This window comes from Myodes glareolus, chromosome 6, assembly GCF_982192425.1.
Source record: "Myodes glareolus chromosome 6, mMyoGla1.1, whole genome shotgun sequence".
Taxonomy (NCBI): domain Eukaryota; kingdom Metazoa; phylum Chordata; class Mammalia; order Rodentia; family Cricetidae; genus Myodes; species Myodes glareolus.
In genome coordinates, this window is record NC_142031.1 from 48,851,927 (window position 1) to 48,877,575 (window position 25,649).

Below are 25,649 nucleotides of genomic sequence, written 5' to 3' on the forward strand. Positions count from 1 at the left end.
CATAAAAGGCTACTGCTCATTTTAAAAAAAAGTTCATTCATACTTGTCAATCCAACTATCCCAATGAAATAAACTAATCCTTGTAAATGAACCACAGCTCAAGGACTAGCAACCTCTCCCTCTGGTCCCCAGTTCAAAATGAATATTTTTAAGAAGGAAGGGTTTAAATATATTTTTAATATATGAATATTTTTAATGAGGAAGGGTTTCATGGATATAAAGCCTCGTCCTGACATCTCTCCAACACAGAATTAGAGATGGTCAAAGGGTACCAACAGTGGAAACTAAAGGTGTATCTACCTCACTTAAGTCTGAGTGGGCTGATGGTTAAATAAAGACCAGTTAGACAGCCTGTGTAAAGGACCTCCCAAGATGAGGAGAGAAGTGAGCCATGGGTTCAGCAAGCCTGGTAAACCACCACATGACTCCAGCATCATGATCTATGGTGTTTCTTTCCTTTAAAATGCTTTAGAATAAAGAGAGACAGGCGTGTGTGTGGGGGTGTCTGTCCGTCCAATAAAGACCTCCAGTCTGGTTGACACTGTAATCCCAAAACTAAAGAGGCTGAGGCAAGATCATGAGTTCAAAGACAACCTGAAATACAGTCATGAATGAAAGACATGCATGCATGAACATGTACACACACACCCTCCCTCTCCTTTTGATGCTGTGTATTGAACATGTGCCCAGTGAGCGTGGGCAAGGAGGCCACAGAGCAGAGGGACAAGTTAACAGTTCAGGACTCTCATCCTCACCCTGTTAATAGTGTTCCTCTGTACATCTGTGGGAAAATGAAATGTTCTGGGAATTTCAAGAATCCACCCCTACCGCAGTAAGCCCCACCCCTAAACATAAACAAAACAAAAGTGAAGAGGTCAACCAGAACCTCTCATCCTCTCATCTATGTCTAGGGCAAAGAAATGACTCCCCTATATAGCACAGAGAGGAACTATTTAGCCTCCCTTCAACAACATCCTCACTAGGCCTCAACCATCTATGCTTCTAAACACTGAGTGTCGCCATCCCTGTCACCTTCAGACCGTTTACTTGTTATCTCTGATAAAAGCACAGGGAGACAGGTGTCAACCTCCTACCCAGCACCTGATGCTTCCTTGATCTTCTAATGACAGCATTCACAAACTTGAGTCTTAAAGCCTGTCTTGAAGTCATTTTCACCCTATCACAAAACTGTTACTGCGGAGTTCTAGTCCAGTTTCATGGCTCTGGAAAAGTGGCACTCGTGTGGACAATGTGGTAACTATCAAACAGAGTCATTTACTTAGCCAGTGTGTCTCACTGGAGCTCCATGGCAGCCTGGGGTATTTAGCAATTGACATGACATTCCCTTTGAGTTGATAAAGTAACACTTCAGTTAGAATCACGAAAAAAGTCTGGGCTGCTGTTCTGGCCATGGACTGGGAGAGATGTGCCTCCCCTCCCCTCTTAAGATGAGGTAAGCAAAGACAGATCTAGTTAGTACAGTGAAAAGAGAGACAGCAGCAACTATGAGGAGCAAACAGAAGGGTGGCTGAAGATCTGACAGTTAAGGCAATATTTCCAAGTCAACTTTTCCAGTGTGAGTGTGTGTGGGGGGTGTCCAAGAAAGTTGCTTCCCTTTCTATTTTCATTCTGATCTGTGATCAAGACTCAAAAGCCCCCATTCACTAAGATAAAGAATAAGAAAAAGGCCAAGGGACAGTGAGAAAATTCCACCTATTGTTTTCAACTCTAAATGGTTCATGACCTAAGTGGATGTCCTGATTCTGAATCTGTTCAAGAAGAGAGCCTATAATTTTTTGAGTTTAGAGACAAAGGGGGAAACATGAAGCAAAGGTACAGTATGTGGTGTTAATGCCAAGGTGTCCTGAGGAGGGCAGTGCAAGCACTGTTAACACAAAGCAGTTGACCGTGTTAGGCTCTAGTGTGTTCCTTTTAAATAATTTCATGTAATTTCCAAAACTTAACAGCTTGTTATTACTGTAATAAAAAGCAAGAATCACAGAAAAAAAATCCATATGGAAGGAGGAAGCAGGAAGTACCCATACTGGTTCGGGGAGGTTGTATTTACTGTATAATGCTTGAGAGAGACAATCATTAGGAAGTAACTATACACACAAAGTAGTCTCCTTTCAAAAAACTTTTCAACAGCAACAGCTGTTGGGGCATAAGTAGTTTCAGTTGTTTGTATCTACCTAATAAACAAAACTACTGAGTGTTTACTTTGGTACATACACGCAAAAAGGCAGAAATTACCTTTACCTATTTTACACACATGGGTATGTTTGTGCTGGTATATCCATGTGTTTCACTGTGTGTAGGCCCTTGATTGACTTTGAGAATTAACAATTTCTCTTTCACCTTAACTGATTGAGACAAGATCTCTCAATCCAGCCGAGAGCTCACCGATAAGGTAAGCCTTACTAGCCAACTTGTCCCTATAGCAACTGTGTTCATCCAGCATTTATGTGAGTGTCTGAGTATCTGAACTCTGGTCCTCATGCTTGGATAGGACCTCTGAGCCATCTCCACAGGCCCAACTTTGAGATTTTTAAGGATGCTGTGAAAGTTTGTGAACCTCTAAATTGGTATATATATCCATTAACATAAACTGTGTGTATGTGTATATAACTCCCAAAGTTCACCAACTTTTTTTTTAGTATGTCTTCTTCTCAAGAAGGACACTTTAAAAAAAAAAAAAGATTTATTTATTTATTTGTTTGGTTGTTTGTTATGTATGCAGTGTTCTGCCTGCATATCAGAAGAGGGAACCAGATCTCATTATAGATAGTTGTGAGCCACCATGTGGTTGCTGGGATTGAAGTCAGGACCTCTGGAAGAACAGTCAGTGCTCTTCACCTCTCAGCCATCTCCCCTCTTAACATTGTGATAAGGCTATTTTAAGAACAGTTGATAGCTCAGCAGTGATGGTGAATGTCTTTAATCTCAGGCCTCAGCTGCGGGTACAGAATATGTGTTGCCCATTACTAAGAAGTTTAGTAAAGTGGGTGTGACCAGTCCCATTTTGTTTCTCTGGTTCCAGTCTCCTAGTCCATTGAAGCCCCAGTAACACCACCAGTTGTTTTATCCTGTCAGACTCACCTTCTTCCTAAAGTTACAACACACAGACAGTAAAATGCCAGGGAGTTAACAGCTATGAGTGCTTATTAATTGAAAGCCATCACTGTATCATCTGATCTAAAGCGTAGAAAATCTCTTTACTTATTGTGTTAATGATGTTCTATGCTCTGTATTACAGACTTGAGCTATATTAGCTTAATTCTCACAGAAACCTCACAAGTCAGACAGTGGCATCATCACCTTCACCATGATACCCGTGAAAACACAGCAGTCAAATGGATGTCACATGGAGTAGTGAGTAGTACTTAGTGCACTCTGATTCAGAGCAGCCTCAAAAGCGTAAGAGCAAGGAGCTTCTGCCTTGGCTAATAACACTTCATCCCTCTGAAGGCCTACCCTTACTACAGAGCATCATGAGCTGGGGCTCAAGTCAGATTTCTAGTAGTGCTATCTCCAAACATTTTTTGGTCCCAACAAATTAATCAGAACTGAGACACCTTGTGGTAACTGGTCACCTGTTTGTAAGGAGAACTGAACATCATTATAGGCAAAAATCAAAAGCACAATTCCCTGCTGAAGCTTGGGTATGAAAAGAGGCCTGAAAGGATACAGTTTAAACTTGTTTCCTGATGGCCAATGTGGTCAGTTCCAGGCACATAGGAAAAATACATTCAAATTTACATATATCCTTAAAACATGGTGCCTTTCTATGAGTACAAGGTATCTGCAATAAAGCATTTGAGGCAATGACAGAAGGAGTCTACCACAAACAAAAGCAAAGAGGTAAGGGGCACTGATACTGGCAATAATAATGAAAAATGAACAAGGAGTTTGCAGATAAATGGATGGAACAACATAGAGGTAACCCAGATCCAGAAGGACAAAAGTTTCATCTTATTTCTTATAAGTACATGCCCTGGAGTAACTGTAGTAAAACTTAGGAAAGTAAGAAAGGGACCATTGTCAGGGTAAGGAGCTGGGGGAACAACAGAGAGGTGAATAGCAGGGTATCTGATCTGTAAAGTGTGTGGGGAGTACTTAAGGAGGGAGAATGGAGAAAAAAAAATGGAATGAGGGTAAAATAACAGTAAGAATAAAAAAGTCATACTATTAACTTACTCACTAAAGAAAAACCAATATACACATTATGTTTGTGTATAAAAACATATATATATTTTAAATAATATTTTCTCATTTGGGCTCACAATGATCCCATCTAGATCCAAAAACCACCTAATAAAAAAAGCTCCAAACAGGCATGAGAAGCCCTCTTTAGAGTTGTTCATTAGAGCAGTTTAAGAGACTCCTGGGGCTGGAGAGATGGCTCAGAGGTTAAGAGCATTGCCTGCTCTTCCCAAGGTCCTGAGTTCAATTCCCAGCAACCACGTGGTGGCTCACAACCATCTGTAATGGGGTCTGGTGCCCTCTTCTGGCCTGCAGGCATACACACACAGAGACTATTGTATACAAAGTAAATAAATAAATATTTTTTTAAAAAAAAGACTCCCAAACATGCATGCTATTGCTATGCCTTGGGTTACTCTGGAGAGGTGGAAGGAAAGTTCATATTTCTGAAGACATCATGTACTTCAGACACAGGGCACAGAGGTCCCTTAACCGGAACTGATCTGAACGCCTTCTCACTGAAAACTAGCTTTTCATGGTACCTGAAGGTACTATGCAAGCTTCAAAAGGAGGGAAGCAACCAACAGACCAAATCAGTTGTGTTTCATATGCCTCCTATGAAACACAACTATGACCAGCAAGCAGAGCACACATACCTTCATGGTAGCCAAGAGCTACCAAGATTGCACTCAAGACCTGTTCAATAGGAGGGAAAATTATACCTGGTACTAGAAACTTAGCCAACTACCAAGGGCTAGTGAAGTCATATCTCAGAGGAGAACTTACAAGTACCACTTAACTAAATCAGTATAATCCCTAACTACCTTCTAAATGTTTGTCCTTATGCCCACAGAGGAATACAGTTCTCACTTCTCATGAAGGAAACTTCTCTTTGTAACAGAGACCATTACAGAAAACCTCAACCAATCAAAATGAAGAGATTTATAGAGACCAGTCCTAATGAATACAACTAAAAACACTCCTGTACCTTAAAGCTCATGGAACATGGAAGAGGTGGCCGAAAGGTTTTAAGAGCTAGAGAGGATCAGAAAGATTGCTGTGAGACTGTCTCCTAGTAATGCCGAGTTATACCCATGTCTCACCAACACAACAGCCTAAACACAAGCTGAACAAGGACAAAACAATAGACATGCTGGGAGCGAGTCACAAAGCGCCAATCCTACACAAACAACATAGGCAACTAAGGAATGCTGAGAGTGGGAGAAAGTTTTCCTCAGGGGAAAAACACACCAATTGGTTATCTAATACCAAACAGTCAACCTTGAAAACATAAAAGTAACTTTACATATACTGAGCAGATTTTATTTACACTTAAAAATATATATATATGTATATATGTATGTATGTATAGACACACACATATATGCATGTGAACAATGACCAATTTTAAAAGACCATAAATTTGAAAAAGGACAAGGAGGGACATATGAGGGGGGACTAGAAGAATGACATAATCTAATCATATTACAATCTCAAAAAGAAATGAAAGAAATTAAACACACACATAATTTCTCATTACTAGTCAAATTGCAGCATATTTTGCCCTGCCCTATGAACATCTTTGCTGAAATACTAGTTATACAACACGAGTGTGAAAAGGTCCATTCCTCTCCTGGTCCCAGAGTAGTGGCTACTTCACAATTATGATGACAGCACCATTTAATTGTGCAATCTGTGTCAGTGGGGAAGTACAACCGGGATTACTTTTCTGACTAGCTCTCGCAGCTGGTGAGAACACTTATATCACGAGCAAGACTACACTGCCTGGAGCAGTGGCTGTGTGCCGAGGCAGCTCTAGGAAGCCTTAATTCTTTTTTGATCAGTTTGTATAAACTGTCCCTCCTTTCTTGGTCCTGCCAAGTTAGGGCCTATTACCTTAGACTCTACAATACTGCAGACCCTGAATCTTCTCTTGAACCAGATAAGTGAAGATGAAAATAAGTCAGCCTTTTTGCTAAGGGAATATGATATACACTCAGGTTCTGCCTCCCCCACGGGGTGGGGGAAGACATGGACCAACAAAGATCTTATAGTCAGGAAGGGCAGAAGCTGGGCTGGCTACAACTACACTAACTAGAATTCTACTGCCTTGCCTTTATAAGAAAGCAATAGGCAGGACAGCTACACTGGGAATGAGAGTTGAACTTTTTACCTCTTCTCTGTAAAGGTTGCCAGTGATCTGGACAGGCAAACAGCTTGTGTACAATTGGGGGGAAAAGCTGTACTGTTACATAGAGGTCACATCATGGCACTGACAGCTAAATCTGGACAGAAAGATTCATGAATTTGTCTGTGAGTTTGAAGCTAACCTGGTCTACAGGCTCCAAAGTTACAGAGAAACCCTGTCTCGAACCCCTCGCCCCACCCCTCAAAAAAAGATTCATGAATTTAAAATGTTTCTCTAAGAACATGCTGTGGAAATCAAAACAAACCAAATACTGGTATGGACGTGACCAAATTTGCTGAGCTAACTTTTCTTGTAAAGGAGCACAGAGTAAATACTGTCAGCTGTGCATGATAAACATAGGTCTCTCAAAACAATCTTTTCTTCTGTTACCACAATGTGAAAGCAACCACAGACAGGCAAAAAGGTAAGAGTAAAACTCCAACTGGCCTGAGGGCTAGATTGTAGGTACTGTTCTACAGAATTCCAGACTTTCTGAAGAGAGGGGGAAAGGAAAATGTTATAAAATAGTGGGGTTTTGTTTGTTTATTTTGAGACAGTTTCTCTGTAGCTTTGGAGTCTGTTCTGGAACTCACTCGGTAGACCAGGCTGGCCTTGAACTCAAGAGATGTGCCGGCAACTGCCTCCTATCTGCCTCCTGAGTGCTGGAATCAAAGGTGTGTGCCACCATGCCTGGCCTGACAAAACAGCTGTTTCTTTTTTTCTTTTTAAGAATAACAATAGAGCTGGAGAGATGGCTCAGTGGTTAAGAGGACTGGCTGCTCTTCCAGAAGTCCTGAGTTCAATTCCCAGCAACCACATGGTGGCTCACAACCATCTGGAATGAGATCTGGCGCTCTCTTCTGATGTGCAGGCATACATGGAGGCAGAATGTTGTATACATAATAAATAAATATTTTAAAAAAAGAATAATAAAAATTTGCAGAGTCCTCAGCCAATGTTCCACTGTTTTACTGAGAAGAAAATCTAAGCAAAGTCAGTTTGAAGGGGGTACTTGTACTTAAACTGACACCTTCTCTATAACTTCCAGTATGACTGGGGGTTGAATGGAAATAAACCCTACATCATTTTAAAATTAGAACAGTTAAAAGCAGCATCCCCACAAAAAAAAAAGCAAAATCCTTGAATAAGAGTTATGACCTTCACAAGAAATAATGTTGCATTTGACACTAAATCCATCTTCCTTCCACAAAGTAACCCACAGAAATCACGTACCCCCAACCAACACTAGTAAGAGGGAAGATGGTACAGGAAAAAAGCAAGTAACATAAGGCATGTCTCATTTCCTCTTGGGGTTTTCCCAATCGCCTTTGTCTCTGTGAAAGGGCAATAATCAGCCCCTCCCAGGTGTATCTAGGTATCCAGAGGAACCTCAGGAACACAGGTTGGCATCTTAGAATCAGAACCTTACTCCTCTGCAGACTACTCATCTTGTGGGTCTAAATAAGAAAAGCTAGACTTGGAACATAGATCAGTTGATAAGAGTCATATAATTTGGGCATGGTAGCATATGACTATAACAACTATACACACACAGGATGGGGGTGGGTAGTCAGGGAGGATCAGAAGTCCAAGGTTGTTCTTGGCTTCAGAAACAGTTTGAGGCCTGTCTGGGATACATGAGCTCCTACTCCAAAACCCGAAAAAAAAAAAAAAAACCACTAACTAACTAACTAAATAAATAAATAAATAAGAGGAAAGCTATTTATCAATAGGGAACTTTTAGCCCACAGCAAACCAAACTCCAGGAAGAAATATCACACAGCAGATGAAAATGTAGTACTCCATGGAACTCCTTGCTGCTTCTGTATACGAACTAAATAGATAAAACTAATATTCATGTAATAAGTTTAAAGTTCAGAACAACAGACTAAACCCAGAGGAGGAAAAATATAAAAATAATCTATCTTTGTCTTATTTTTTTTCTCTTCCCCATCTCCCTGGCTAGTAAATGTTTCCAGTCTAGAAGGGAAAACACGTTAAAAATATCTAAATACCCAGGTGTGAGTAGGGACACACTAGAAGTAACCTAATTTGTTAGACTTAACACTTGGTGGAGTGGGCGGAGACTGGGCAGGCAATGGGGCACTCACACAGCCTGAGATCTCAGGTAGGACAAATGAGATCAGCCAAGAATTCAAAGGACAAAAGACTTCTGCATCAATATAGAAAGGAAAATTAAGAGGGTCTAGTGGAATGCCCCAGAAATGGAAATTCTATCAATGACACTGTATCCATATGTATCCACAGAAATGTGATAACGTTATCATATGGCACATTAACATAAGGAGGTAAAGTCAACAGTTTGCTTGCTAAACATCTTATGTCCAAAATATTTCAACATTTTGAAATGATTTATAACATTATCATCACATTATTGGCTAGGCCTGAAGGCAAACTCCAAGTTTAGGCCAGCCTTGTCTTCCGAAACAAACAACAAAAAGAAGCAGGGTTGAAGGAAGGGAGATAGCCCAATAGGTAAAAGGGCTTACCGTACAAGTCTGACAACCTACGTTTGATCCCCATAACCCACAGGAGAAGGAACGCCCAAAAGTTATCCTCTGGCTTTCACATAATCACTTGTGTTCTTTCATGAACCCCCAAAATAATTTTTAAAAATGTTTAATGTTCCATACCTAATCTTGGCACTCCACACTGTACAGCTCAAATTCTAAGAAAAATTTTCACTCAAAAATATACGGTCATAAATGTGCATGTAGATCGACTGGCAGTAGTTACTTAGATGCATGCATGAAGCCTTTAAGTTCAAGCCCTAGCACGGTACATGCTGAACGTTAGTAGTGCGTGTCTGTTAATTCAGAACGCTTATTTAACAGCAAACTATGTAGTAAGTGTAAATGGGAGAAGACATTTTTGGAAACAACAATATAGAGAATTTCAATATAGGATAAAATCGTTGATTTTCCTGTTACAAAACTCCTTACTAGTCAGGTGGTGGTGGCCCACACCTTTAAACCCAGCACTAGGGAGGCAGGGGGGGGGGGGGTCTCTGTGAGTTCGAGGCCAGCCTGGCAAGGCTACACAGAGAAAGAAACCCTGTCTTAGAAAAACAAAAACTGGGCCTGGAGCGATGGCTCAGCCGTTAAAGGCTAGGCTCACAACCAAAAATATAAGAGTTCAGTTCCCAGCACCCATGGCTGTCCCTCTAGGTACCTTAAAATTAAAAAAAGGAAAAAAAGAAAGAAAAGAAAAACAAAAACTGCTTACTTACTAGAGGGTTCAGGTGGCAGAAGTGCACACCTTTAAATCCTGAATAGGAAGATCTCTGAGTGAGTCCAGCCTGGTCTACAAAGCAAGTTCCAGAAGAGTCAGGGCAACACAGAGAAAGCCCATCTTGAAAAAACAAACAAAATGAATAAGCAAATAAACAAATATTTAAGGCTGCTGTGGTGTTAAAAGGACAAGGCCCAAATCTCGTGTTTGTTTTGTGTTTTTGAGTCAGGGTCTCACTCTGACTGGCCTCAAACTCAGAGGTCCTCAGCACTGGGATTAAAGGTGTTAGCCACCAAACCAACCTCATTACCCTTTGGAGAGAGGTTACTGATAAACAGTGCCCCAATCTGGCCTCTAAATCATGAGTCTCCTTCCTGCCCTAGCCTGCCCTGTGCACTGGAATTACAGGCACAGCCACTATGCTAACCCACCTCTCCTTTTTAAACAAATACTAAAACCTTTAGGCACATTTATGTTACTATATAACCACCACCCACACCACATCTCTGTAAATTTTTCCACTCTGCATCCATTAAACACTAACTCCTTGTTTCGCTAATTTCTGTCCCTGGCAACTAACTACCTAGAGGCCTCCTCAACTGAGTGCAACTTCATGGATCATTTAATTTAACAGGATCCACCTTACAGCATACATCAGAAGTCCCTTCCTACTTCCTAGTTTTAAAGTTGATTGTACACATAAACCACACATGTACTTACACATTCAGTTTCTGGACCCTTCCGATTTTTTTTTTATGTGTATGAGTGTTTTTGCTTACATGTATGTATGTGCGCCACATGTATGCCGAGTGCCAGAAGAGGTCAGAAGAAGGAATCGGATTCCATGGAACTGGAGTCACAGATGGTTGTGAGCCATTGCATGGGTGCTGGGAACCAAACCAGAGTCCTCTGTTAGAGCAGTCAATGCTCTTAATCACTGGGCCATCTGCCCAGCACGCCCCCCTTCTTCTTCTTCTTCTTCTTTTTTTTTAACAGTCTGTGCGGTTATTATAAACCATGATGTTATATAGGTATATAAATATCCATTTGCATCCATCCCTGATTACAAGAGAATGTCTTGTTTGCCTACTGAGACAAGGTTGCTTGGGCTGGCCTTGAATTCATGATCCCTTTGGCTCTGTCTTCTAAGTACCTAGATTACAAGCATTCACCACCACATCTGACAAGAATGCCCTCATTTTTTCATTTTAGCATGCATACAGGTATACATGTGTCTGTGTGGGGGATATGTGCCTATAGGCCTGAAATTGATACTGGGTATCTTCCTCGACTGAACTCATATTAAGACAGGATCTCTCGACTGAACTCAGAGTTTGGTGATCAAACTCTAACTAGCCAGCTTATCCTGGTGATCCTACCCCTCCTTCCTTAGTGCCAGGATAACAGTTGACAGCCACACACCTCCATTGCTTTTATAAAGGTTGTGGGATCCCAACTCTATTCCTCATATTTGCACAGCAAGTGCTTTATCCACTAAGCCATCTTCATAAAAAGATCTTTGTGAAATTATAGAAAAAGTAAAATATCACATCTGAAGCTTGCGGGGATGGATTAAAAGAGGCATGGTGACACGTGGGAAGTCTGAACTACTCTAGAGGCTGAGGTAAGAGGAAGATCTCTAAAGCACGAAATTAAAGGCCAACCTGAGCAACATAGTAAGACCTCATAAGGAGGACAGAGAAGAAAAAAAAGCAAATAAAGCACAATTTTAACTGATGAATCTTTAAGGATTTGAAAGCTTCCAAAAAGCACTGTGGTGTGTGTACATGTACTCCTAGAACCATAGGGGCTGAATTATCAAGTTCCCAGATTTGAAACCAGCCTTACCCACATGTGAGACTTTTAATTAAAAGTCCCTAAGTTAAAATTCAGCATTAGATGCTAGAACAGAAAGCCAGTATAAAAATAATCACAATGAAAGCAGCCTTGGCTGCATTTGGTTTCTTACATCTGATGAGATTTTCCCCTCAAATGTGAGAGAAACTGAGGGGACTAAAAAGAGAAGACCATGCTCCCACAGGGATGACTGTCTACTAGCTAGTCATCTTACTAAGAAGTACACATCATACAAACCCTTTGAGATCTTTGTTGAGGGGAAGGGAACAGCAACAAGTTTAGCAGAGAGGCTACTACAGGACCAGAAAAAAACCACAAAGGAGAAGGGGCTGCTAAGGGCATAGATCAGTGTGAAGCACACGTTTATCATGTACAAAGCTCTTGTTTCAATTCCTCGTGCACACATCCTCCAAGAGGAGAGAGAAAAGACTGAGTAAAGACTCAAAAAATAATTTAAAGTGTTTGGAACAAGCTGGGCGGTGGTGGCATACACCTCTGATCCCATCACTTGAGAGGCAGAAACAGGTAGAGTCCGTAACACTCTAAAAGAAAACAACTCAAGTAACTGAATCAGAAATGTGTCCAGTGTTCTACCTCAGCTTGTCTTTGTTAGCTCTCCCTCATCCCATCATTCTCATGCCTCTGTTATTTACATTTTAGGTTCAATTCAACTGATGCCTATGTAAGAAACCTACCAGGCAGTGTTATCTTCAAACCATTTTAGTAGAAGAGTAGGTTTTCTAGCTGCTGGTGCACACCTGTATTCAAGAGCAGCCTCAGTTACATGAACTCCAAGATTAGGTGCATTTGCTTTCATGCCCCAGATTTGAAGAAGCATTTTTCCTGACTCTAAACTGTACCATGAAGCTAAATCTGACAAGCTACAAAAGCAAAAGCTAAGACAGATGTGGCTTATGGGAACAATGACTTGCATGCCCATAGCACACCACCTATAACCGGGTCTAGACAGAGAGAGACATCACAGGGTGTCACAGGTACCTACCTTAGTAGCAAGGGGCTTGGGTCAAGACAAGTTTTCTGAGGCAGTGGGTGAAAGGAAAGAAGCAGTCACAATTTTTACTTTTTGAAGAAATTTGGTTTTAGAAGCATAATGAACAAGTTAAAAACAGATGCCTTTTTGAGCTGGCAATAATGGCACAATTCTGTAACCCCAGTTTTTGTAAAGCTAAGTATGTTTTCTCCTACTTCCATTCCCTGCTATATTACAAATGGAACTCTGGGCCCTAAGGATGCTAGACAAGTGCGTTACTGCTGAGCTCTACTTCCAAACCTCAGTTTTTTGAGAGAGGAGTGGACTACCACACCTAATGCACCAAGATTTATTTACTCTATATACAAATTTATATACCCAGAGAATAAAGTCATTAATTATTTTATTGAGGATCTATTTGGGACTTAAAAAAAAACAAAATAAAACACAAAACAAAAAACTAGGGTTGGAATATTGGTCTGAGGTTAAGAGCACTGGCTGCTTTTCCATAGTGTCCAGGTTCAGTTCTCAGCACCCGCATCAGATGGTCACAACTGTCTGTTAACTCCAGTTCTTGGGGGATCTTATGCCCTCCCCTTCTGTGGTGCAGGCATACATGTAAAAGAAACATATCCTATCAAGGCCTGCGGCCTCAAACTCTAACAGCAAACTATGTAGAATGACATGTAGATTATTAAAAGGACAGACAGTGGGAAGAGGTGGTGTACATCTTTAATCCCAGCACTCAGGAAGCAGAGGCAGGGAAATTTCTGTGAGTTCAAGGAGAGCCTGCTCTACTTGGCGAGTCCCAGAGGCAGTCAGGCTAAGCAGTAATAAAATTAATTTTTTAAAAATCTGTAGTGGGGGGGGCTGGAGATATGGCTCAGTGGTTAAGAGCACTCACTGCTCTTCCAGAGGACCAGGGTTCAATTCCCAGCACCCACATGGCAGCTCACAACTGTCTGAAGATCCAGTTGCAGGGGATCTGACACATTCACACCAATGCACATAAAATAAAGTTAAATAAACCAGAAAAATATTTTTAAAAAAAATTTGTAGTGGGTAAGCCCAATTCTCTTCAAAACTCAGCATAGCTTTTTTTTTTAGATATTTAGATATTTTATAGATATTTAGAATTTTAGATATGCCTTCAATAATCCTGTTATCATTCTAGACACAAAAATAGAACCTGCACCCTTGGGAGTTCACTAGTTGCCACAGAAATAGCATCAAAACGCATGAGACTTTCAGGTGAAGAAATGTACTATGGGTGCTGAAGAAAAATCTTACTAAATTCAGGACAAGCGTACACCCTTTTAATAATAAATGGATGCAGTGGAACCCAGAACACCCCCCAAATGAATGCTCTAAGACTGAGAGAAAAGACTTTTTCATTCATTTTAACACACACAAAAAAAAATACCAACCCATGGAAGAATCCAGGCAAATCTAACTTAAATGGGTTGCCTTCCCCTCCAGAGCAACCATATTCTATACCACCAGACTTTAGTTATATTCTAGAGAACCCCAATTCACAGAACCCATATATCTTCTTCCTTCTCCAATACAACACTTTTCACGTTTCTATTGTTTCTTTTTCATTCTAAGACACATTCATAAAAATATACCCCCCAACATACACACACACAACCTAGAGCTGGCTCACTGTCTTTTACTGTTAGATGTACTAAAGACTTGATTTCAAACCAAAGACCAATCTGAGGCTTTAAAAAGTATTATTGATCCAGGTGGTGGTGATCCACACCTTTTAATTCCAGCACTTGGGAAGCAGAGGCAAGAAGTCTGAGTTTAAGGCCAGCATGCTCTTTAGAGCAAGTTCCAGGATAACCAGGGCTACAAAGATAAACCCTTTCTTGCCATCTACAGATGGCAGAGTACTTATACCTTACAAAGCACCAGGTTTCATTCCCAGTACCACCAAAGAGGGAAAGAAATCTTCAGTTTCAGTTACAGAGGTAGACGATATCTCTATCTATCTATCTATCTATCTATCTATCTATCTATCTATCTATCTATAGAGAGATAGACATAAATACATACACACACACACACACACACACACACACACACACACACACACACACACACATATATTTTTACTCCACCAGGACCTAGATGGAAAAAAAAGTACTATGGCACAATAGCCCAATCAATGAGTTGCAGTAAGGGTGCAAACTGCTCCTGAGATCTGTCCACTATTTATCTTTACCTAATTACTAATAAGCATTTATAAAGATTCCTTCTAACTTTGATTGTCTCCCCCCTACAAAAAAAAAGTTGTGTGAAGGCAAAGAAGGGCTGCAAATTAACTCTTGGTTAAGGCTGGTCAAGGAACAACAGTAGGTTTGGAGAGCACTTCCATCACCTCAACTCTTGTCGTCTGAACTGCTTATTACTATTAGGTTGAAAACTGGACTTCTCACTCAGCCACTCAACAAATGACTTATTATATACTTTATTGGACAACAAAACTTTTAAGATATGATATAAAAACATTTGTTGTCATGGTCTCACAAAGACAGGCCATTAGAAATAAAGTAGAAAAGAGGAAGAGGAGGGAGCAAAGGAATGAAGAGAACCTGGTTAGGTAAAATGCGGTATTCCTTATTGGTTTTACTACTGAGGTTTTGTGGTTCTTAATCTTTTCTCATTTTCTCCATATAATATAATTTTAATAAATGGGATGACACAATACACCCAACTTTCTTCACTGGACTATCCCATTTATAAACAAATTTATATAAAGTTGGGTTCCCAGATTAACTACCTCTTTTGAAACCCAAGCTAGTCTAAACCTTTTGAACATCCATGACTATTGCGAACAGTACTATCATGGTGGTAATGATACAAGAGGCAAAAAAAATTAAGAAGTGTCCATTCATTACCAATAGAAATAGTCTCAACACTGAAGGTGGTAACGATTAATTTCTCAGATTTTATCAGTTTAAGTACAACTGAAACAGTCAACTGGGCCATAACAAACCAAACTACCACTCATTAACTGTCATGCTCAACAAGAGAAATCTAGTATCAAGTATTTTTAAATAGCCAAGCACTGACCCAGGGTAAGACTAGAAGCATAACTACACAGTCGGTACCATCTAGAACACCTTTACATTTTTTGATCTTACTTAGGCTCCTCCAGATATTTCAATAAAGGGGCCCCTAATAAGTACCAAGTGTTGTAGTCCCCACTCCTCTGCGCCTGCCTTTCTTTCCTTTTTTTTGGCGGCAGGACGGGGCGGGGGGGGGGTTGGTTGACACAGGGTTTCTCTATGTAACAGCCATGTCTGTTCTGGAACTTGCTTTATAGACCAGGCTGGTCTCAAAATCATAGGTCCATCTGGCTCTGTCTCCCAAGTGTTGGGATTAAAGGTATGAGACACCACTGCCTGGCTCAAGTGTTGCGTTTTAAAAGGCCTTCCCTGGTGACTCTAACCTTCAATACATGATTCTGAACCACTGCACAATTGAGAACAATAAAGAAATAAGAGAGCCATGCTAGAGGCACCAGAAATCGCTGAGTTTTCACAACTTAACTTGGCAACAATTCCTGATAATCCAAAGCTAAACATTTCTGTATTCAACAAAACATTAAGTGGATATGAGTAAGTGTAACGTTCTCTTTCCACACATTTCTGCAGCTGTAACTGATAAAGGCCTGAATATACAGTTCAGTGGAGGAAGAATCAAATCTTTAGACTGGAAAAGCCCAATGCAATGCAGTAAATATACCCTGGCATACAGATTTTCTTAAAGCCATTGTTTTGTCCAGTCCAAACAAACAAGGGAATGAGAAGAGGAGGACTTTTTCACTACCGATTCTGAGCAAAACTGGAACACAGCTATCTCGATGGCTAGAAGACAAGAACAGAAAGGAGGCAGAATGATATAAAGTACTGACCTGGAAAACTAGTGATAATCACCCCCACCCTTTTTCTACTGTCTTTGTTGAAGTCTTCTCAATATATCAGAAAAAACTAACAACCTAGAGCAGGCTTCTGTTTCCACGGGCAGATTTGAGCCAATTTTTCAGACTCCTGTGCCAGGTTCCCAGGAAAGAACGCAAATGACGGCTAGATGTCAGGAATAATCGAAAATGAACAAAATCACCAATTCCCTCAGAGCCCAGGGCTCCAAGGCCTGGCTGACACCCAAGCTCCTTGGTAGGCTTAGCCACTGGCGGACTGTGGGACCCTGGTCCCTGAGTGGTGAAGTGGTGTGGCAGTCAAGGACAGAGAGGCAGGCAAGGAGGCTCCATGCCAGAAAGGCCGTTCAGTAAACAAACTAGCATGTCTAACTCCAAAAACACTCAACATCATACTTTTGCATCTGTTGTTTATTATTTTCCTACTCTGCTACCAATTAGAGGTTCCAAGCAAGGTTTAACAGTCCAAGGAACAAAAGTTAAAGATGAAGCTGGTAGCACCTGTTAACCTCAGAGAACCAACGTGCTAAAAAAAGCTGTACAACATTCCACTGCAGGCCAGGGATGCCACCCTAAGTCTAGAGTCAGTAGTCCACATGCCTAACACCTCAGTTATGCATCCAGTATGTGGTAGGATCAGAGAAACTAAGTTTCCCCATCTCTCTTGCTGAGGTATTCCACCTAAGATCTCTTTAAATACACCAGCTTACCCTGTCTTCCACAACCCTGTATCTGCCCTCTTTGTGATCTTCCTAAATGTTCTGAAAGTGGACAGATTGTTGTATCACATTCACAAGACCTTAATACTGAAGAATTAGAGGCTTTGCCCTTTATGATCTGGAACAAGCAAGGATGTCCTCTAAATTGTGCTGAAGTCCTAACTAATCTAATTACAAAAGAAAACAAAACAAAGGTACGACTGGGAAGTAACTAAAACTTTCTTTGCAGATGCCATGATTACTTCCCTAGAGGATAGCAAAGAATCAACAAAAAATATTCTAGAGCTAAAAGCAAAGTTGCAGATGCAAGGTGTTTACAGATAATGTGACACAGAAAACATGTGAAAATAGCTGTTTTCTTATATACCAACAAACTGAGATTTGAAATTACAAGCACTCAACTGTATCTTCCATACTGTGCTACTGTGATTATGTCTGTGACCTCTTCTTTCCAAGCTGATATGAAGTGACGGTATCAAGTGAGGGACCTAGCAGGCTGGAAGGTCCTAAAGTGTTTGAAGCTTAAAATAATCACATAAGGCTAGGCCCTACACATGCACATGTAGGAAAAGGAGGTCTAGATAGACAAGCCAAATGTTCTGTTTTGTTTTTTAAGATTTATTTATTATGTATACACGCGCCAGAAGAGGGCATCAGATCTCATGATAGATGGTTTGTGAGCCACCAAGTGATTGCTGGGAATTGAGTGCTCTTAACTTTTGAGTCATCTCTCCAGTACCCCCAGTTCTGTTCTTTCTACTTTAGGAATATGAGTGTTTGACTTGCTATGTCTGTGCATCACTTTACAGCCAGGCAGGTGCCTGTGGAAGCCAAGAGGGCATTGGTCTCCTGAAACTAGAGTTATAGGCAGTTTTAAGCTGTCATGTGGATTCTAGGAATTGAACAAGGGTTCAATCATTGAATTATCTCTCTAGCCCCATCTACAATCCTTTCAGAGAGAGAGAGAGAGAGAGAGAGAGAGAGAGAGAGAGAGAAATCTGGATGAAAGCGCACGTAGGCAGAACGTTGGGTTTCCAAACTCAGCTACTATTCCCACCTCCTCAAGTTCATTCACACAACTGCAATTTATTTTGTAATGTTCTAGCCACAGGCAGAACTCTCAAGTAAGAACCCATGTTTAAAGACACATGGAAAAGTAATATAGTTCCATGGTTCTTTTGGTGATACCGGATGAGTGGATTCTGGGGTATAATGTTCCTCCCTGGGCAAAACCAGAGTAGTCACTCAGTACCCATCACTTAGGGGAGCATAAAATGATATTCGAGCACTATCTTACAGTAAGTGGTCATCTGCTTTGCATCTTACCTAAGTAAGCCATTTCAAGGTTTATAGCAAAATGAATGAGATACTAAAGAGATGACTCAGCATTTAAGAGTGCATGTTATTCTTTCAGAGGACCAAGTTCAGTTCCCAGCACGAACATCAGATAGCTTACAACTACCATGGCCAACTGCAAGGTCAGGAAATCTGACGCCTTCTGCCCTCGAGGACACTGCACTCACGTGCACATACTCTTACCCACAGTTACATAATTTTTAAAATAATAAATCTTTTTAAAAAACTAAATGTATTACTAAAAACCTAAATATGTTACTAAAAACCCTTGCAAAATGTAGCCTCTAGATAGGAGGAATGACTTGGGAGATTATTTTTAAAACCCATGTGTTGGATAGTGGAACTGGATGCTTTTCCAGAGAACCTATACTTGATTCCTATCCCCTACCGGGTGCTAGATAACTGTCTGTAAATATAGTCCCAGGAGATCTGAACCCTCTTATGATCTAAGGTATTGCACACTCATAGTGCAGACATACGTGCAAGCAAAAGAGAGGGTTTCTCTGTCTAACAACTCTGGCTGTCCTGGAACTCTCTCTGTAGACCAGGCTGGCCTCAAACTCAGAGATCTGTCTGCCTCTGCCTCCTAAGTGCTGGATTAAAGGCATGCACCACCATCACTAGGTTATTAAAAATAATTTTTTTAAAGAATCTGGAAATTCTGGGAGTGGCAGCACACACCTTTAATCTAAGTAATGGGGAGGCTGAATCAGACAAAGGGTTCAAGGCCAGTACAGTCTATATAAGTCCTAAAATAAGACAACATAACAGAAACCTTGTCTCAAAAAAGAAAGAAAAAAGTTTGAGAGATGGTTTGGTTAAGAGCACTGGCTGTTCTTCCAGAGGACACGAGTTCAATTTCCAGCATTCACACTATAGCTCACACTGTACTCCAGTTCTAGGGAATACAAATACCTTCTGGCCTCCAGAGGAACCAGCCAGGCATATAGTACAGGCACAGATATGAAGACAAAACCCTCATACACAGAAAACAAAAATAAATTAATCTTTAAAAAGAATGTGTGGGAGCTAGGGATGTAACACTGTAGATAAGAGAATTTGCCTAGAATAGATAAAACCCCACTCACAGGCTCCAAAGCCACAGACAGAGAAACCCTGTCTCGAATAACCAAAAAGATAAAAATAAATAAATAAAAATCCCACTCGTCTATACATACAAGCACCCACAAACCCTGGTGTGATGAAATTTCAGCGATAGGTGGAAGAGGAGTTCAAGGTCAACTTGAACTATATAGTAAATTTGAGGTCAGTTTCTCTTATTTCAAAATCAAAACAAATACACACCCAAATATGGAAGAGTAGTTATCACCTGTAGACAAAAAGATGCACACATGGGGGATGGAGAGAAGGTTCAGTGTTAAGGCACTTATTACTGTTACAGGATCGGAGCTCAGTTACCAACGTCAACATGGTGGCTCAAAACAGGCTGTGATGGCAATTCCAGAGGATCCAATGTCTCCTTCTGATCTCTGAGGGCACCAGGCATATTACATACATACATACATACATACATATATATAAGAAAAGAATTCTTCTATACATTTTTTTTTAAAGATTCAGAAACTTAATTGCTAGATCACAACTTACAAAAAGTTCCTGTACAAAATGATACATGTGTTTAATCACAGAGACTGAGAGGACATCAGTAAAAACAAACCTCCAAACTAGACTTAACTCTGCTCAGACTAGAAACTTCTCTAAAACAGCTTGCTGAAAATTTTGTGTTTCTGACAGAAGTCTCTATGTAAAGTAATGGTGCTGGTGACTTTAGTATTTGTGCTGAACATTTACAAAAGCAAAGACAGACACAGGAGGATGCCTATGAATTCAAGGCCATCTTGGTCTACAAAGGGAACTCTGGACAAACCAAGGTTACTTAAGAAAGAAAGACAGACAGACAGACAGACAAGAAAAGGCAAAGCAGCAATCAACACAATGTGTATGCCTGTGTGTTGAGTGTTTTGTCTGTATGCCTGGTACCCTCAGAGGTAAGAAGAGGCTGTCAAATCCCTTGGAATTGGACTTAAGAGTTGTCAGTAGCCATGTGGGCACTAGGAATCAAACCCAGGTCCTCTGGAAGAACAGCTTTCCAGCCAATACCACAATCTTAAAGTTTAATCTTAAAGAGATTAAAGTGCTTGCTTCAGTTGCACATATTTTAAAATTGGAACGATACAGAGAAGATTTATCATGGCCTTGAGCAGGATAAGATGCAAATTCATGAAGTGTTTCCTATTTTAAAAATGGAGGAGGAATGATGTGGGAGTACCCTCTGTGTGCTGTATTACCATTAAAGAATAAAGAAACTGCCTTGGTTGATAGGGCAGAACTTAGGTAGGTGGGGAGGACTGTACTGAATGTTGGGAGAAAAAAGGGAGACGCCATGGATCCAAAAGAGATAAGATGTGCTGAAACTTTGCTGGTAGGCCATGATCTCATGGTGATGCACAGATTAATAAAGATGAGTTAAATTAAGATGTGGGAGTTAGGGGGGCTGGAGAGATGGCTCAGTGGTTAAGAGCATTGCCTGCACTTCCAAAGGTCCTGAGTTCAATTCCCAGCAACCACATGGTGGCTCACAACCATCTGTAATGAGGTCTGGTGCCCTCTTCTGGCCTGCAGACATACACACAGACAGAATATTGTATACATAATAAATAAATAAATATTTTTAAAAAAAGATGTGGGAGTTGGCCATTAAGAAGCTAGAGCTAATGGGCCAAAGTGATTTAATTAATACAGTTTCTGTGCGATTATTTCGGTTCTGGGCTGCTGGGACAAACAAGTGGTTCCTTACTACAGAGGAAGAGGGGGGAGGGATGGAGGGAGGGAAGAATGGATGAATCAATTAGGGCAGACGTGTAATCCAGCACTGGGAAGCTGGAGGTCAAGCATCTAAAAAGAAAAACCACAGACTATATAATCCCTGTGTTCATACTCATGGAGAAAAAGAAGTATTCATTCCTAGTTAAGCGAAAGAGAAAAGGCAGGGAGGGGAGCAGAGAAGAATGTAGAGCTCAATAAATATCAATAAAAAATGTATTAAAGGGGCTGGAGAGATGGCTCAGAGGTTTAAGAGCACTGCCTGCTCTTCCAAAGGTCCTGAGATCAATTCCCAGTCAACCACATGGTGGCTCACAACCATCTGTAATGGGGTCTGATGCCCTCTTCTGGCCTGAGGGCAGACACACAGAAAGAATATTGTATACATAATAAATAAATATTTTTAAAAATGTATCTAAAAAAAGAGGAAGAGAAAAATCAATGCACAGCAAATTCAAAGTGCCTAATATATAGCTAACCTTTTGGGATAACTCAACTGTGTTGACAGAGCAAAAATTGCTACAAAAATATTTTTTCATATTAATACTTTCTGAAAGACTTTTGTCAAATTTTAAAGTGTTGATTAAATCTCTAGTAAAGATACTTGTGTCTTCAGAGAGATGATGAAAAATCCTAGACAGAAAAATGTTGAAATGCTAAAGAGTCAAAATTAGTAAGTAGCCCCTACAAAACATTTTCATATTCAGAGAAAAAAGCAGCACTAAATGACAAATCTGTCTACAGGACTCTGTGATCAAAATATAAAGTGTCATTAAAATAGAATGAAAAAAGATAGTATAAACCCCTATTTTTATATTTCCAAGACAAGTCACAATAGTGCTTAGAATCAAAATTGTACCCACACCTGAGCTGTCCCTTTTAACTGTAGTATGAACAGATAGTTGCTTTCCCATCACTATCGGTCAGTCTCACTCAACAAGTCCCAACATCTGCCTGATCTTTCCAGTTTTTAAAGTGAAGAAAGGGATAAGTATCTGATGGCTAATTATTACACTCCCTGTTACAACAGCCTTCATCGTAAAAGACACAGGACAAAAGACTCTAACTAACATACAGCAAGGCTAGGCACAGTGGTCATACCACTCATAGGTCTCACTACTCAGAAGCAGATCAATTTAAGGCCAACCTGGGCAAGCTAACAGGACCCTGTCCCACAAATGAAATTTATCAGAAACTCCCAGTATAGCCGGGCAGTGGTGGCGCTCGCCTTTAATCCCAGCACTCGGGAGGCAGAGGTAGGCAGATCTCTGTGACTTCGAGGTCAGCCTGGTCTACAGAGTGAGGTCCAGGACAGCCAAAGTCTACACAGGGTCTAACCCTGTCTCGAAAAACCCAAAAAGCCAAAACAAAACACCAGCACAATCAAGATCACATTAGCAAGCCATGCATAGATTCAAAGACCTTTGAATACTGTCATTCTGACATCTGATTACTTCGAGTAAAATTTTAAAAGAACTATTCATTGATTTTTCATGGTTACTACCGACCTTTCTCCAGAAAAATACTTCTCTCGTTGCCTACATCTTTAAACCTACCACACAATTTCAATCCATTCTATCCAGTCACAAAGTATTCAGAGAAGACATGTTGTGGCACGAATGTCTCTCTCTCTCTCTCTCTCTCTCTCTCTCTCTCTCTCTCTCTCTCTCACACACACACACACACACACACACACACACACACACACAGAGAGAGGGGGGGGGAGAGGGAGAGAGAGGGAGGGAGAGCGCGCGTGGCCAAAGGACAATCCTCACGTCTTTCCTTAGAACCACCCACCTTGTTTTTTGTTTTTGCGAATTGATCTTTCACTAGCCTAAAGGTTGCCAAGTGAACTAAGCTGCCTAGCTGTCAAGTGCCAGATCCACTTGTCACTATATCTCAGTATCTCAATACTGAAATTACAAGGAAATGTCATCTCATCTGAAATGTTTTCCTATTTTTTTTACATGGGTTCTCAGGTCTTCGTGACTGTAAAGTACTTTCATAACTTATCTTCCTAGCTTCCCAGAAGAAAAGTCTTGTGCTTTCACTTCTAGAATGCATAGCCATGATATGAACTAAAACTGACTAAGCACATGTACCTGATGTACCTCAGAACCAATAGAGCCCCCACTAGGAAATTTGCTGAGCTTAGTTGTCACAACTGGAATTGGTAAGCAATGCATTAGGAGCAATTTTCTCAGTTAAGTGCCAACTTTCCCTGACCACCCACATGTTTAAAGAATGATCCTTGTCAGGTGGTAGTGAGACACTTTAATCCCAGCACTTGGGAGGCAGAGGCAGGTGGATCTGTGAGTTTGAGGCCAGCCTGGCCTACAGAGTGAGTTCCAGGACAGGCAGGGCTACACAGTGAAACCCTATCTAGAAAAATCAAAATAAAAAATAAATGAGTTAGTAAGTAAGTAAATAAAATCCATCTGTACTCAGACCAAGAAGCAATTACTGTCTACACCAAAGCATAGAAATCATAATGGTATTTCAACCTCATAAGAATTTTGAATAAAAGAGTATAGGACCTTGGATTTAGATACAGTCAAGCTCATTAACAAGAAAAAAGTCAGTCTAGAATCTGTATGACCCCTTTACCTATACCTCAAACTGGCACAGACTGGAAAGGCAAATCATACAACTTTTTTAAAAAGACTTTAAGTATTCTTATCAAATTAAATCATTTGGGTGGGGAATGCAGACCTGTGGAAGTCAAAACAACATTTGGGAACCATTTCTCTCCTACTATGTGGGTCTTGAGGATCAAACTCAAGTCATCAGGCTTGATGGTAAAAGCACCTTTTATAACTAGCCCTTTACAGAAAATTTTATCAACATAGAATGTAGCTAGTATCAGGAGTGTTCTTGCAAAGCACAAAGGAGAAGTTAAAAAATTCACATACATTAAAATAAGATCCTCTATCAAACAATACTCTAAAACGTGCAGAGGGGACACCAAACTCTACCCACAAAGACAATAGCGCTCGGGCTGGAGAGATGGCTCAGAGGTTAAGAGAACTGACTGCTGTTCCGGAGGTCCTGAGTTCAATTCCCAGCAACCACATGATGGCTCACAACCATCTGTAATGAGATCTGGTCCCCAGAACACTATATACATGATAAATTAAAACAAACCAACAAACACCAAAAAGGAATCAGAAACTTTCCCCTTACTTAATATGGAAATAAATTAAAAAAAAAAAAAGACAATAGCGCTCATATCCAACCAATATTTTTATAATTAAAAATCACAATGATATTTTACATGTCAAAACTGGCAAAATTAATTCCATTAACCTATATTGAAAATATGAATGAACATTTAAAAACTTGGTAAGGAAACTGCTACAATTGTTTTTAAAATACTTAAGTCAGGGACTGGAAAGATGGCTCAGCAGTAAAGAAGCACTGCTCTTCCAAAGAGTCCAATTCCCAGAACCCACATGACAGCTCACAACTGTCTGTAACTCCAGTTCCGGGGGATCTGATGCCCTTATACAGACATACATGCAGGCAAAACACCAATGCATATGAAATAAAATATAAAATAAAAATAACTTGTTTTTAAAAAATACTTGGGTCACCGGGCAGTGGTGGCGCACGCCTTTAATCCCAGCACTAGGGAGGAAGAGGCAGGTGGATCTCTGTGAGTTCGAGGCCAGCCTAGTCTACAAGAGCTAGTTTCAGTACAGGCCCCAAAGCTACAGAGAAATCCTGTCTCAAAAAAACAAAAAGAAAAAAATACTTGGTCATTTTACATCAGCACCCCTGCTGACCCAGATATTCCATTCCTAAGCATCTGCTGAGAAATGTACACATATTTTACATGTAAAATGCTCATGACAACACTGCTCTCTTAAGGTGCCTGTTCTGTACTCCCAATAAAAATTCTGATTAACATGTAACATGAGGGCCAGCTTGTTGGGGTTTCTGTCCCTCCCAGTAACCCAACAAGTTGGCAAGCCCCAAAGAAAATCACACAGAGGACTCCATTAAGTTGACTGGCCCATTAGCTCAGGCTACTTATTAGCTCTTATAACTTATGTTAGCCCATTATTTTTATCTGTTAGCCAAATGGCTCAGTACCTTTCTCAGTGGGGCAGCTTACATCTTTCCTCTCCAGTGGTCTGGACAGATCTGCTGAGGGAGCTTCCTGCTTCCCAGAATACACCAGTTCTCTTTGCTCCACCTCTACTTCCTGTCTGGTTTTCCCTCCTATACTTCCTTCCTAGCCAATCAGCATTTATTTAAAATATGATTGACAGAATCAGACAATTCTCC

The 25,649-nt window shown here is 40.5% G+C and overlaps 1 protein-coding gene and 1 non-coding gene across 5 annotated transcripts in view; one reads left to right on the forward strand and one right to left on the reverse strand.

Moving 5' to 3' along the window:
• The window catches only part of Brd4 (bromodomain containing 4), a 74,884-nt gene that overhangs the window by 34,804 nt on the left and 14,431 nt on the right, over positions 1–25,649 (reverse strand). The window contains exon 1 of one of the 4 annotated variants that reach the window (XM_085690743.2): positions 10,423–10,513. The exons of the other annotated variants lie outside the window; for them this stretch is intronic. The gene's annotated coding sequence lies outside the window, so the exon portion shown is untranslated. Of the gene's footprint in view, positions 1–10,422; positions 10,514–25,649 lie in introns of those variants that run through there. 4 annotated transcript variants of the gene reach the window in all.
• On the forward strand, positions 20,671–20,776 carry LOC125404184 (U6 spliceosomal RNA). The gene has a single exon (XR_007233199.1). It is a non-coding gene; the product is annotated as a U6 spliceosomal RNA (small nuclear RNA).